The sequence below is a fragment of the Thamnophis sirtalis genome, unplaced genomic scaffold (assembly GCF_051295495.1).
Source record: "Thamnophis sirtalis isolate CommonGarterSnake01/CBP01778 unplaced genomic scaffold, rThaSir2_p1.2 scaffold_14, whole genome shotgun sequence".
In the NCBI taxonomy this organism is placed as follows: Eukaryota; Metazoa; Chordata; class Lepidosauria; order Squamata; family Natricidae; genus Thamnophis; species Thamnophis sirtalis.
This window is the reverse complement of record NW_028261394.1, coordinates 38,461,647-38,478,129: the sequence shown is the minus strand read 5'-3', so window position 1 is coordinate 38,478,129 and position 16,483 is coordinate 38,461,647.

The following is a 16,483-nucleotide window of genomic DNA, read 5'->3' as shown; positions in this document are numbered from 1 at the left end:
TCAATGACGAAATAAGTTTGAAATGTCAGGATGTCTCAATTCATTCTCTTTGATTCAAAATGTTCATGTATAATCCATACTATCAACCCAAGATAAGACCTTAAACATGTAATCCTGGGTATTCTAGAAGACTCAGGGGCCATTAATCTAGAGATGGACAGATCAGGCAGAAAATGCTTCTGAATTTTTTAATACAGGTAGTCCTCAACTTACAATAGCAATAGCAATAGCAGTTAGACTTATATAGTTATTGTTTATTAATTAGACTTATATACCGCTTCATAGGGCTTTCAGCCCTCTCTAAGCGGTTTACAAAGTCAGCATATTGCCCCCAACAATCTGGGTCCTCATTTTACCCACCTCGGAAGGATGGAAGGCTGAGTCAAGCCTGAGCCGGTAAGATTTGAACAGCCGAACTGCAATCAGCTGAAGTAGCCTGCAGTGCTGCATTTAACCACTGCGCCACCTTGGCTCAACCACCAGTTGAGCCCAAGATTTCTGTTGCTAAGGAAGAAATTTGTTAAGTGAGTTTTGCCCCATTTTTACGACCTTTCTGTGGCAAGAAATGAGGATCTTTCTTGCCAGAGTTGTTAAATGAATCATTGCACTTGTTAAATTAGCAACATGGTTGTTAAGTGAATCTGGCTTCCCCATTGACTTTGCTTGCCAGAACGTCGCAAAATGTGATTACATGACCCCAGGGCACTGCATTCGTCATAAATATGAGTCAGTTGCCGAGTGTCTGAATTGACCATGGAGATGCTGCAATGGTCATGTGTGAAAAATGGTCACAAGCCATTTATTTCAATGCAGTTGTAACTTTGAACAGTCACTAAATGAACTGTTGCAAGTCAAGGACCAATTGTACATACCTCTTTCACTGAACTTATTCATTTGTTTTTATTTAATACATAAGATAAACTGCCTATAAATGCATGTATCTGTCTTTCTCAAGATAAGTTTCTCTCCAAATATGTATATTGGCAAATATTTTCTAAATCCACAACTTGCAGGCAAGTCCGCCTCTGATAGATAGATAGCTGTTTTCCCGAGTTCATGAGCTCTGGGTTTGGTTAGTTTATATGAAAGGTTCCAAATATCTAATATGTTGGTCTATGACCTTTAATAAAGATTTGATTTAATACAAATATATATGTGAAGATGACCTAATTAATTTACAAGCCTCGAGACAAAGTTCAAAAAATTCATTCATTTATTAGGATCAACATTTTGGCATGTTCTTCTGTGGAGCCGAAACTGATTCCCGTTTAATGGTGTCTAAACTTTACCCGGTGTCCCCTCCCTTCTGTCTGTGTCATAAATCACATCCACCAACAAGGTGCTATGGCAGGCTATAAACATGCGCATTTCACATGGCAGCTGTAGGAATATGAAACCTGACTCTGGCCAAAGGTATGCATGGAATTCTCCTCCCTTTCCTTATGTCAACTTGATAGTAGTCATGGAAATGCTTTACAAGTTGACAATATAATTCTGTAAAGATCCTCATTTTGATTTTCCCCTTGAAGAGCATGGGGTCCAATCCAGTAGTGGGATTCAAAAACTTTTACTACCAGTTCTGTGGGCATGGTTTGGTGGGTGTGCCATGTCATGGTGAGCGTGGTAGGGAAAGGATACTGCAAAATCCCCATTCCCTTCCCACTCCAGGGGAAGGTTACTGCAAAATCCCCATTTCCTCCCAATCAGCTGCGACTTGAGAGGCAGAAAATAGATGGGAATGGGGCCAGTCAGGGGTGGTATTTACCAGTTCTCCGAACTACTCAAAATTTCAGCTACCGGTTTTCCAGAACTGGTCAGAACCTGCTGAATACCACCTCTGCTACAATCTCCACTTCCAGATCTAAAAAGTGTCCCTTGCTTCTAATTAAGCCATATTTTCCCACCATGCTCTCCCTCCCTCCCTCCCTCCCTTCCTTCCTGTACTACTCTGCCTCTAGGGTTTGTGTTCTGTCCCCTCTTCTCCACTCATTAACAGACGACAGGCAGACAAACTTAAAAGGAAAGAACTTTATCAGTTCTCGGCTCAGACTGGCTGCGAGTCCAAAAATAAATGTAAATCAAGTCTCTGACCAGATAACAGAAAACAAAACAAAACTCTTACAAAGCAATGCACTTCTCCAAGTGTCTCCTTGAATCAGGGTTACAGAAAGCAAATCACTTCTCCAAGTGTCTTTCAAATAAACCACGACTGATGATCAATGAACGTTGAATGAATGAAAGAATGAATGTTGACTCCTGCAACCAGGGCGTGGCACCTTCCGTCCTTTTATCACCAAAAGATGCCACTAACGAGCCCCAGCTGCATTGTTAATCTTGCATCCCAAAAAGACTCACAGGAGACTTCTGCTGAGTCACAACAGGTTTGTATCTAGATTAGGAAGACAATTTAGTTCCCACTTCTACAAAGCTTGTCTTACTATAGATAGAAATTCTGACCATCAGCCATCAAAGGCTCAGTGATGAGACATTTCCTCTGTTTTAGTCATCAGGCAATCAAAGATTTGGTGGAAGATCAGAAAAAGAAAAAACCACTGGGAAGAAATCAAAGATTCAGAACCTGGTAGCATAAGGGTCTTTTAAGCTATCCTTTCGTCCTCCAGAACCTCCAATTGTTCCTGCTGAACTGTCATTTTTAATATTCTAGAAAGAAAAAGCATTTGTTAATCTGGAGTAATTGTATTAATTGCACTGTCTTGTTGCAGTTGAAATCCAATTAAATACTGCTCTTTCCTCCCATCCTTTTTGGGCGTGTGAGCTTCCCCTAACTCAGGGAATGCTTGCAGTTTCCCAGCACAGAAAGCTTACTTCAGGCCTCTGCTTGAAAGCAAACAACCGAGAGGAGAATAAAGTTAAAAAAATGTCCACGATCACTCAGAGCCTCCTTGGTGAGCTAAGTAGGTGGCAACGCCGACAAAGTTTGGCACTGCCACCCCATCAATAATTTACACATCTCCCAGAAAGCATATTTTTCACTGTCATAGCAATTTATCATTAGATAGATGTTCTTGGCACCAGGCAGACAGTGCTAAAAGTTTATATAGACAGACAAATAAGTGAAAGTCGGGAGTGCTGACAGAGAAGTTATTGGCAAGCGTTGATGTATCAGAATTTTAGACAGTATCAACTTCTCCGTTGAATGCTGAGGCAAGGCAAACACTTGTCAAAAGTATTTGTCAGAAGGAAAGAGATTGGTGGATTGTCTCCCTAAAGCAATTCTTTCTTCTTCTTTTTTAAAGAATGCATATGTTCAGTATGAATCATTGAAACGGTCCCTTTAGCTTTTAAATGAACTGTTTGTGTGATAAATGTTTATAACAGGTTAAACCTTGAGGGGGGAAAAACGCTATTCTTGGACATCATAATGTTCCATAATAGAAACGGTCTAATTAATGCTGCCAAAGGGGAAGGAGATAAATTGTGAAAGGCTTCACGGATACGATGACAGAAAGCCACAAACAGATTGAGGGATGGAAAGCGACGCCACTGATCACAAGGAGAGTTTGTGTCTCGAGGGGATCAAAAACAGGAGTGAAATGCTACCGGTTCGGACTGCTTCACCTGAACCGTTAGTAAAAATGCTACCGATTCGCCCGAACTGGTAGTAAAAAAAATGCTACCGGTTTGGGCCAACCGGTATTTCTGACGATAGGCTGGGATGAATGATTTATATTAGCTAGAATCGTCAGATTTCCTGCTTTCTAGCTAATCTAAATTGTATGGCACAGCGGATTCACACACACACACCCTCACTCAGTGGTTGGTTTCAAAAATTGTTCGAACCTACTCTGTGGGTGTGGCCTCCTTTGTGGGAGTGGCTTGCCACCCATGTGACCGGATGGGAGTGGCTTGCCGCCCATGTGACCGGGTATGAAGATGCCGATGACACTTGTCAGAACCACCTTAAATTACCTCACACACAGCACTGGCATGCATAAGAATAGGATGTAAACTTGTTTTTTAAAAGGCATCTTTGGTTTGCGTTAAAACAACTTCAACACACACAATGTTCTGGTTGCACCACAAACGCAGTAGTCATCCTTACCTTTCACAGAGGCACTGAGTTTTATCAATATGAGCATGATAGTGTAGAATAATCATATCTAAGGACCAGTGGTGGGTTTCAAAAAAATTTGGAACCTCTTCTGTAGGTGTGGCCTGCTTTCCGGGTCCACTGGTGGGACCTCTTCTAAACGGTTCAGTAGATTTGACGAACCGGTTCTACCGAATAGATGCGAACTGGTAGGAACCCACCTCTGCGCTCACTGTTCTAAATCTTGCAGGCACGCTCATTAGCAGGCTCCGCCCATCCACCTGGATGTCATCATCATTTTTGACGCTCTGTGCATGCACTTGTGAGCATGCACTCACATTTGTGAACCGGTAGTGAAGGTAAGTTGATTTCACCCTTGATCAAAAAAGCAAGATGGTAGCCATCAACAGCATCCTCAACGGTGATCCCCAAAATGACAATGACAAACAGGTCCGTTTGAAGAAAACAAGAAACACAGGACTGAATGAAACAACAATCATAAAAGATTACTAGAACTTGGCTGCATTGTTTCATAGATCAGAGTAAGTTGCACAGTCAGCCAGATGTTTAGATTGGATGTGGCATTTTTATCCACCTTCCCAAGGTCCAAGGACATAGGCAGATGTTCTTGTTTGATGGTATCAAAAGATATTGTTGAGGATGTAACTGTTCCGAATCAAGCTGCCTTTTGCAATTGACTGATGTTGGTTTTGTCAATGCCGATGGTGTTCAAGTGGTGCTCCAGATGTGTTGGGTTTGCACAAGGCGCCTACTACTAATGGTGCTGTTCATTACTATGATTGATCACAAACTTAGCCAGATGTTTAGAATGAATTTGGGATTTTTATCCACCAATTGAGTCCTTCTCAAGGAGTTGCGACAGGCACATGTTGTGGTTTCAGCCCAGGTCCTTGGAAATGATTTATTGTGGTTCATCACACAGTCAGCCAGATGTTCAGACTAGATTTGACATTTTTATCCACCTATCAAGTCCTTCCCAAGAACCTGGGATAAGAAGATGTTGATGTTTGATGGTGTTAAAGGTATCATTGCAAGATGCAAACTGTATTGTTATTGCTATTATTAGTATTATTTCCTCCTTGACAGTTTTTTGCTGTTTAAAAAAGATTGTGGCAAACAAAGAGGAAGCACAGGAGTCATAACTTGCTACTCTATCACAAATGACACCCTAAGAGTGTTAGGACTTCAGTCATGAGAAATATGGCCTTCTCAGTAAAGGTTGCTTAAAACAAAAGCTCATTTATCTGAATGCAGTCGACATATAATCAATTTACATGAAGAATTTCAAAATTAGTCAGATTGTAATGAACTATGAAATACTGATTAATGCATTTTTGCAATGTTTGATTAGAAATACACTGCGTTCTCAAGCACAATCCTGCTATTTTGGCATTTATGGGCTAAGTGTGGGCTTCATATAAATTGTCAAACTGTACAGCCTCTGAATTATGACAAACTTCAGAATATTTTTTGTTAATAACACCAAGCTCTTCCAAAGGAAAAGATTGCAGTTATGAACAGAGAATGAAAAACGTGCCTTCAGACAGACAGACAAACTTACCAGGAAAATGCACTTGGAGAAGCATTTTATGTGAATTTTTGGAATGCATTGTAAAGGTTGGGACTTATTTATGTTAGGTAAAGACCATTATTTTCGTGGCCAAAGGCCCCAAGTAATATTTGGGAGGTCAGAGCGGGTTGCACAGAGATGTATAAAATATTTTTTTCTGGCTGATGAAAATGTTGTAGCTTGTGCTGTGAAGAAATATCCTCCTACTTTTTTTCATCCAAACTTATCCTTATTTGTTTGTATGAAATTAAAGAAGAACAAAACTTTGGCAAATTTCTCCTGGTAGAGTGGCTGCCTTGCCCTTGATATTTAATAATATCAAATTTTAAATAGTTGGCAGCCTCCCTGACTTGCAGGAGGTAGGAGCAGCCAAGGAGGCTTTAGAGGGATCGGGACAGGGGGGGGAGGGAGTGGGGAGCACACTTAATTCAAACACAGCAACAAAAGAAATGAAAACTAAGTATAAGGATGGGGAACCCCCTGAAGAAGACAGAGCTGGGAATTCCTAAAAAGATCCAATTATCTTTGACTCAGGAGAATAAATGGAATTCAAAAGGGGTTGGGAATGTAACAATTCTAGGCTGAAAACTTTTTAAACTCCACCCCCAGCTCTATTTCTACATATAGGAGTGCAGTAATTGAATCAAAAGTTTAGTATAGCCTTAAATAAAACTTGTTCTGTTTTCAGCTACATCCACCAACCCCCATCTTCCCCATATTAATTGAGCAGTCTTTTTATGCACTTTAGAGAGTTCACACAACATGCTTGGCCCCCCGTGTAACCCAGTTAAGGAATTTTTGCAAAACAGAGCTAATGTGTGTGGGTTTTTTTTAGAAATCGCTTAACTAAATGGGATCAAGTCATGTTACTTTTTAATTGCAATTTAGCAACTCATTCTTTCTTTCATTGTCTTAAATGACAATCTAGTTTCCTAATTATACATTCATTTTTATTCTTGTGCACTCAGTTGTTTCTGGATTTGAATTATCTGCACTTAAAAGATTGTGCTAAACATTTACATTGGCAAATATAAATACACATTTGAAGGTTCAAACAGCTGAAGAAATAAAGAAAAGTAAGAATTGTTGAGTAATAATAATTAGGATATTGCCTACCTCCTGGTATGATAACCAATGAATATGGATTTAGCTATATTTAAAAAGACAAAAATATCTAAAGCTGTATTGTCTAAACAGCAGCAAGTGTTGATCCACAAACATTTCCCTTAGAAATTTGAGACTATCCATGTAGATCTACTTAATAGTGACCATTACTAAGCATTAGTATTACAATAGAGAATTAGCAGGACTAACAATATGAAATAATTATTATAAAATAATTCTTAAAAGAAAACGTTGCATGTTTATAGACTGAATGGTTTGGACAAATCTCTTGTCTTCATCACCATTATCACCATCACTTAATCCCCAGGTTCAAATATTCAAATCCAATATGATGGATTGATTGATTCCTCTCTTAAAAAAATATCTCATTAAACTGAAATGGTCAATGTGATTATCATATCCTTTTGTCTCCTTAGGAATAATTATTTGAAACCAACAGATTATATTGGTTATGTAGGTATGAATTGACATGGGCATTCGTTATTGTTCCAGATTTTTTTTTTTTAAAAAAATGTAATATTATCTACAGATAGATATTGCTTGCTTTGTTATCTTCTGTAGGTTATCCCCTTTCTTTGTCAAAAAGTATGGTTTCTGTAAAATTCCAGCACACACAGCGAAAGATGGGAAATATCTCAATCTGGGTTTGATGGTTGCCAATAGCAACAAAGAATGAAAAATTGCCATCTGGCTTTTAGATTTAAATGAGAATCGAATAATCATTTAATAATAGAGTGTGTTAATTTGGCTAAAGTCATCTCGTCTTGTGGCCTCTAAACCAAAGTTTGAAATAATGCACAAGCAGAACTCCATGCAAGCAAACATCCGTGGCCATTTTGATCCGCCTGCAATTTTTACTTAATGCAAAGAAGCTAGCCTCTTTATTTGGGCTGTTCAGAGCTAACTAATTTGGTCATAAACAAGACAAAAGACTCAAATAGATGATGGCAGACCTATAAGTATTCATATTCATTAATCTTCCACAAAACAGGGTTCTCTATCTGAAGTTGCGTGAGACTTCCAGAAAACTTACATGTGGACCTATAAAGCTGGCTAATAAATTATAATTTGTAACGTGACAGATGGGGAAGAAATGATTAAACACAGGTATATGTCTTGCATTTGTTTACCTTTGATTTACATTAAATTTTAAATCAAACCCCATTGTGTAGTTGTTCTTGTTTTGCCTTTGAGTTCTGGCTACTTCTTTATTCTTACCCTCCTTATTTTTTGAACACCATTCCCCCAGTACGTTATTAAAAAGTGAAATAAAATCCTCAACGGGTTAAAAAAAAAGGTGGTATTGCCCAAGAGGATGGAATAGTTGCCATGAGCTTTTAAAAGAGATGGACAAGGTAGCATTTTAGAGGGTGAGGAGACCAAGACTTTGATCATGAAACTCAGTAAATCAGGAGGCGGAACCTTTAAAAAAGGAGCAGAATGTTTACAACACTCCTCTAAATCATTTGAGCACTGTCAAGTTTGAGAAAGCAGATCAGTCAGTAGAAATGGACAGAGAATGTCCACCAAATCTAAACAACAGTAAGAGACTCTCAAGACCAGAACACAATTGCTATAATTGAAAGGATTATACGGTGCAGTGGTGGGTTTCAAAAATTGGTCGAACCTACTCTGTGGGTGTGGCCTCCTTTGTGGGAGTGGCTTGCTGCCCATGTGACCAGATGGGAGTGTCTTGCCACCCATGTGACCGGATATGAAGATGCCGACGACACTTGTCAGAACCACCTTAAATTACCTCACACACAGCACTGGCATGCATAAGAATAGGATGTAAACTTGTTTTTTAAAAGGCATCTTTGGTTTGCGTTAAAACAACTTCAACACACGCAATGTTCTGATTGCACCACAAACGCAGTAGTCATCCTTACCTTTCACAGAGGCACTGAGTTTTATAAATAGGAGCATGATAGTGTAGAATAATCATATCCAAGGACCAGTGGTGGGTTTCAAAAAATTTTGGAACCTCTTCTGTAGGTGAGGCCTGCTTTCCGGGTCCACTGGTGGAACCTCTTCTAACCGGTTCGGTAGATTTGATGAACCGATTCTACCGAATAGGTGCGAACTGGTAGGAACCCACCTTTGATACGGCGACACCATTGTTGTCCAGGGACTACCTTTCATGCCCCGTTAATGTGCCCACCAAAGTGGTACCTATCAATCTACATGATTTACACACTTTCGAATTGCTGGGTTAGCAGCAGTGACTGACAGGAACTCAGCCTGCCACACAACAGCACCTGGGTCTCAAACGCGAACTTGCTGATTGTCAAACACAGCATCCTAACTGTGTGAGCCTCTGCACTTCACCAGAACATAATCTGCATATGATTTCATACTGAATTGCTTCAATAAACAATCAGATTTGTGCAACCATCTTCTCTTTTCTTAGAATGCGCCTTCTTTATTTCTAGATCTCGTACGATATTGTGGTAAAGGTTCTCCAGGCACATATGTGCTTGTCATTCCCGACTCTAGGGGTCTGTGCTCATCTCCGTTTCAAAACTGAAGAGCCAGCACTGTCAGAAGACATCTCCGTGGTCAGGTGGCCGGCATGACTGAACGCAGAAGGCGCATGGAACGCTGTTACCTTCCCACCAAAGGTGGTCCCTATTTTTCTACTTGCATTTTTTACATGCTTTCGAACTGCTAGGTTGGCAGAAGCTGCGACAAGTAACGGAAGCTCACTCCGTTATGCAGCACTAGGGATTCGAACCGCCGAACTGCTGACCTTTCTGATCGACAAGCTCAGCGTCTTAGCCACTGTGTCCTCTGAAGACTCCATGAAGGCAAGTAAATCTCTTGAATTCTAAGCCACACTAAGAGACCAGATATGTAATTTAATTGGGGGGGGAGGAAGCATTTCATATTGCATGTTTCCTCGCGAATAGCAATGAGAAGATTTGCAAGATCAATGGAAAAGGAAAAAAAAAATCAATTTTATAGCAAACTGGTGCTCATTAATAGGCAGCCATTAAAGGTGTTCAACAGTCATTGCCTGAACATAATTATGTCCTGTAAAGAGAGGAATTAGAAGCTTCTTCCAGTTAAAGAAATAACAAGAACACGTGGTGCAATTTCTATTTTCATTGGTTAACTGTTGTGAGGTAAAGTTTTTGGCTATGAAGAAAATAAATAATATTAAAGGTTCTACCTTAACATGCTCATTGCTATCAGGTGAAATTATTGTTTGGAAGCAGAAAACTACAGAGATCCAGAGGGTTCCTTCATTTACAAGATAAATATAGCACCAAAAATATCTTAGCTCGGTGCTGAGAACAGCAAAAATAATAAAAATGATTATCCTGAACTAGAAGGGTTTCGGCTGCACAAAGCAGCTTAAGAAAGATTTCTTTTTCTATATAGTGCACTGCATCAGATTAGAGGATTATAATGTTAAAAACTGTGGGGGGGGGAGTGTTTTAATGCTAGCTGAATCTGTTACCAAGCTAACATTGTCCTAACTATAATTTTTTTAAGCTTCAATATTTTTCCTCCAAAAGAAAAGAACCAGGACCTTCTCCATGTTGTCAATAAATATAAAGAGAGAGAGAGAGACTGTAAAACTACAAAGACTAAACCTGGTCGAGAATATGTCCAGTTAATAGCATTACTTTTTCTAGTACTATATGGCTAGATTAGCTGAACTTTGCCGAAAAAGCCACAATTAATTAGGTTTATTTCCCACTTTAACCCAACCTTCAGATGCCTTTCAGATACAGTGAACTGCAACTCCCAGAATTCCCAAGTCCAGATATTTAGATAGATTGGCTGGGAATTCTACCATGTTTCCCTGAAAATAAGACAGGGTCTTATTTTCTTTTGACCCCTGAAATAAGTGCTTGGCCTTATTTTGGGGGAGGTCTTATTATTTTTGAGGTGCAGGAAGTGGAGAGCATGGTCATTTCATGGCTGCTGCTGTGTTGCAATATTTGGGGGGAGGGCTAATTTTTGGGGGAGGGATTATTTTAGCACATGCATTCGAAAGCCCAATAGGGTTTATTATCCGGGGAGGTCTTATTTTCAGGGAAACAGGTAGTTTAGAATGCTGTAATCAACCATAAATCATGACTTACAAAGCTACTATAGTCCCAAAGGTGCTTTTTCAGGAGGCAACTGGACTTTCTTATTTTTTTTCTTTTGAAGACATTTCGCTTCTCATCCAAGAAGCTTCTTCAGCTCTGACAAAATGGAAGGATTTATTATTCCTTGCAGACAGCTAGTCATTTGCATCCTTTTAGAGGGTCGTTGAGGCCACTTGGAGGTTTATCTGTGTCCTCAAGGTCACCTGAGTGGCGCTCATGGTTCCTTTAGTCTGCAATTTTTAACTCTGGAAATCCATTCCTACTCCCACACCATTCAAAGGATGTTCATCCCAAATTGAATAGCTAAACGTTTGTAGAGATTCTCAGTCATCCAGGTCATGGCTACACCTTTGGTAAACAAGGGTTTACCAAACACATTTCAGAAATAGAAAGGCTGCATAATTTTTTGGAGGGAGGTTACCATGCTTATAGAATACTTTTTTTTAAGATGGGAAAATGTCATATTTACAATCTTTTTGAAAAACCCAAAGATGCATCTACCTTCGTTTACTTTTCTTAAAATCTACCGGATTGCTTGATGGAAAACATTTTAGCACATGATTCATTTCTACCACAAGGCATGAATTCCACGTATTTTTGCTACGGAGCCCTCTCTATCCTGGTGGAATTGATGCACACTTTAAGAGTTATCAGTAGAGAAGGAATACCAACACCACCAACAAAAGATCCACAAAAAAAGAAAGATGATTTGAATATGTCTGGACCACACTATCTATAGATCTATCGATATAGAGATAGAGATAGAGATAGATATAGAGAGATAGAGATAGAGATGAGATAGAGATAGAGATAGAGATAGAGATAGAGATAGAGATAGAGATAGAGATAGAGATAGAGATAGAGATAGAGATAGAGATAGAGATAGAGATAGAGATAGATAGATAGAGATAGAGATAGATAGATAGAGATAGACAGAGACAGAGACAGAGATGTAGAGATGTAGATGTAGATATAGAGATATATAGATATAGAGATAGAGATAGAGATAGAGATAGAGATAGAGATAGAGATAGAGATAGAGATAGAGATAGAGATAGAGATAGAGATAGAGATAGAGATAGAGATAGAGATAGAGATAGAGATAGAGATTGAGATAGAGATAGAGATAGAGATAGAGATAGAGATAGAGATAGATAGAGATATAGTTATATAGTTATATAGTTATATAGTTATATAGTTATATAGTTATATAGTTAGAGATAGAGATAGAGATAGAGATAGAGATAGAGATAGAGATAGAGATAGAGATAGAGATAGAGATAGAGATAGAGATAGAGATAGAGATAGAGATAGAGATAGAGATAGAGATAGAGATAGAGATAGAGATAGAGATAGAGATAGAGATAGAGATAGAGATAGAGATAGAGATAGAGATAGAGATAGAGATAGAGATGGAAAATGTGTTTCCTCCATGTCTACCCATTCTCTGAGCCTATAGATGTCCACCGTAGTGGCTGGGTACCAGGCAATATGTTTCAGTTCATTTTCGAAATGTGATATGAGTGGGAGATGAAATAGATGCCCGCCTGCTAGACAGGTGCCAGAAACATCATTATTTCATCTCGATGTGATTAATTCTTATTGGTCTCCTGCCAGATGGTGGAGAGTGTTGAACTATGCACTGCCAATCAAGTGACCTGAGATGACAGAACAACTTGTAGGAAACCAGCCTTCGCCAGGCTAAGGTCCAACAATTACCCAATGTCATTTATAATTTCTATAACATATTTCTTTCCCCAGTCCCCCCAACTCATAAACAGTTTTATTTGGATGGTTTTCAAAGCCATTCTGGTAACAAATTGTCCTCCTCCATAGAACAAACATTACCCAACTGAAGGAAAACTGTCTAGATTTGAAGATCTGCTTTCCATAGATTTGAGGTATGTGTATAGAACTGGACAAGTAACAAGTGGTTACTGGAAGCCATTGTGAGCAAATCTAACTATATCATGAAAAATACTAGCCTCAACTTGCTGGTTTTCTTATGAGGAAGGAAGGAAGGAGGGAGGGAAGGCAGGAAGGAAGGAAGGAGGGAGGGAGGGAGGGAGGGAAGGCAGGCAGGCAGGCAGGCAGGCAGGCAGGCAGGCAGGAAGGAAGGAAGGAAGGAAGGAAGGAAGGAAGGAAGGAAGGCAGGAAGGAAGGAAGGATCGTCTAAAGTAAAGGAGGAAATAAATTATTTATAGAACAGGATGCCCTCTGGGTAATCTTCACTCTGTCTCAAAGGTGAAGCACGCAAGGTGCGGGGCGTTCAGGGAGGGGTTGCATTTGTAACGCAGTGCCCGAAGTTTAAAACAGATAAATGACACCGTGGGAACTCAGCAAGAATGGAAGCAACTGGTGATAAGGAAGGAAGGAAGGAAGGAAGGGAGGGAGGGAGGGAGGGAGGGAGGGAGGGAAGAAGGAAGGAAGGAAGGAAGGAAGGGAGGGAGGGAGGGAGGGAGGGAAGAAGGAAGGAAGGAAGGGAGGGAGGGAGGGAGGGAGGGAAGAAGGAAGGAAGGAAGGAAGGAAGGAAGGAGGGAGGGAGGGAGGGAGGGAGGGAGGGAAGTAGCTCCTAAATATGTCTCCAGGTGTCCATTACCTGCCCATCGAAAATAAACAAAACATTCTCTTGATGCTATTTACTAATGGAAATTCACACAAATATATTGACGATGTAAGTCAATTTACAACAGACAATTTTTGCAGTGAAAAATATAGGTAGGAAGGTGGGCCTTACCAGTGTGCAAATTAAGATAACTTCCACAGGTAAAAGTTGCTAAAAGCAAAGAACAGGCATAAATCCTAAAAGAAGATGTCACTTGGACTGCTCTGGTTATTGGGGCTTCCGGTATGGCAGAAGACAATGCCTCATTGCCAAAACCGAATAGAGGACGGGACAGTGAACACTGTGTGCTAACTTTGGCAGATGACAACTGCTCCTTAATGATGTAAGGGGAATCCTATATTAACAAACTCTAGGATCATGTCCACTAAGTAATTACTAATTAACTTGGAGGAATAGCCCTACTACAGCCGCGGTGGTGCAGTGGTTAGAGTGTAGTACTGCAGGCTACTTCTGCTGACTGCCGGCTGACTGCAATTTGGCAGTTCAAATCTCACCAGCTCACAGTTGACTCAGCCTTCCATCCTTCCAAGGTGGGTAAAATGAGACCCCAGATTATTGGGGGCGATATGCTGACTCTGTAAACTGCTTAGAGGGGGCTGTAAAGCACTAGAAATGGCATATAAGAATAAGTGCTATTGCTATTGCTAAAGTGCTTCCCTAATACCACAGAGAAAATGGCAAACAGAGCATCCAGATATAGGAAACGAGACACAAATTCTGGTGTCGATTTGTATTCTGACATGTAGTACATTAGGTTGGATCAGATAAATTTTCCTGTAAATTCCTGGAACATTGTATGAGACAAATCAGCAAACCAATAGACCTGATTCAATGAATATCCTTGGATAAGTTGAATTAGTACCTATTTGAAACCTAAGTAGAATATGTGGCATTGTCTTCAAAGGAAAAAAAAAACATCATAGCATTGTAATTTGGATTATAGAAGCACAATGGATTTAAGATAGACTGATAAAGATCGATTGCAAGGACTTGGAGTTATGACACCAACAAAGTTACAATGACATTAGCACAAAGAGAGAGACACAAATCCATTACAAAGATACAATCAAATATTCAAAATAGCCTCACTTTCTCATTACTTATTCATGCTAATACAAGTATATTAAGAAATCTAAACAGTGTTAGCACTCAATCTCTCCCAGACTAAATGAGTTTTTGCATTTATCAGCCACGACTCATCAAAGGCCTAACATTGGCTTTACAAAGGTGGTAATGTGACATAACTGAGATATTTATAACAGTGTACATTGACTGAAAGATACAGTGGGATTTATTACCCTGAGTAATGCCTTTGCATTCTGCGCAGCAATAAAAGAAATAACTGCAGAAGTCATTTCTTCAGATAATAAGATTTACCTTGTAATCACTTAATGTTCCAGGATATTCAATCTTTCTCTTTCCTTCTTCCCTCTTTTTCAGAGATTGGTCTCAGACAAGGCACAGGTCAGACTATCAGGAGAGGGGAAAAAAACATGCAAGATGTTATTATTTGTTTAACCCCAGGTTTATTCTACCACATTGATGGCTAACCTTTTTGTGTCATGTGCCGAAAGCATGCAAGCAACCCCGCATCCATAATGCAATGCACATGAGCCTCCCCCAGTGCATGCGCATGTGACTCCCCCCCTCTGTGTCCCGTTTTTGGCCTATTAGGCCTCCCTGCAGCCTCCTTGGAGCAAAAAAAGGCCATGGGGGGGCACACCACACACACACCCGTGCATGCGCAGCAGAGGTGGGTTCCTACCAATTCGCACCTATTTGGTAGAACCGGTTCGTCAAATCTACCGAACCGGTTAGAAGAGGTTCCACCAGTGGACCCGGAAAGCAGGCCATGCCTACAGAAGAGGTTCCAAATTTTTTTGAAACCCACCACTGGTCCTTGGATATGATTATTCTACACTATCATGCTGATATTTATAAAACTCAGTGCCTCTGTGAAAGGTAAGGATGACACCTGCGTTTGTGATGCAATCAGAACATTGCGTGTGTTGAAGTTGTTTTAACACAAACCAAAGATGCCTTTTAAAAAACAAGTTTACCTCATATTCTTATGCATGCCAGTGCTGTGTGTGAGGTAATTTAAGGTGGTTCTGACAAGTGTTGTCAGCATCTTCATATCCGGTCACATGGGCGGCAAGCCACTCCCACAAAGGAAGCCACACCCACGGAGTAGGTTCGAACAATTTTTGAAACCCACCACTGATGTGCAGGTGTCCCCTGCATGCATTCCGCCCCTCATGAATGCGTGGCAAAGACCCAAAGACCAACTGGCTGGTGGGAGGTGCGCGTGCATGCGCGGTGAAGCTGAGCTGGGGTGAAGGCTTGCATGCCACCACAGTTCTAGATAATTTCCTCTACAACAGAACCATGCAACTCCAATTAGAGAACCTGAGCAGGATTGAATTACTTTAAGGATACGTTATTCCAATATACTCCATATACTCCCATATACTCAAAATAGTTCATTTTCTAGGTTTATACACAATGTTATATCACAAGGTGGGCTGTTTTTGCAGTGGATTTGTATTTTTTTACATCATTGTCCCTGGCCGCATTTTTGTTTAAGACAGATGCAGTTTTAGACATTAGGAAAAAGTAACACAAAATAAACAATTTAACTATTTGCTATAATCTAAACTCTTTCAGCTTAACATTAGGTTGATTTATAGGGAGGTTAATTTAATTGTCCCTTTTCTTGCTTCCAAGTAAAAGAAGACAACAAAAGAAAAGCGGGGGGAAAAAATTATGTTAGTATTTGCGATACATAATAATTTCTAGGGCAATGACATATACATATCCCTAAAAGCTTTTTACAATTGCTTCTTGACTAAAACATGCTTGAGTAAGGTATAATTTCTGCTTGATCCCAGTGACATTTCATTTATTAACTCTGACTGATAAATTCAGTGCCTCTGAAATCAGATAAAACTTTGATAAATGGCTTCTTTGAGGGACGATCTCAACAG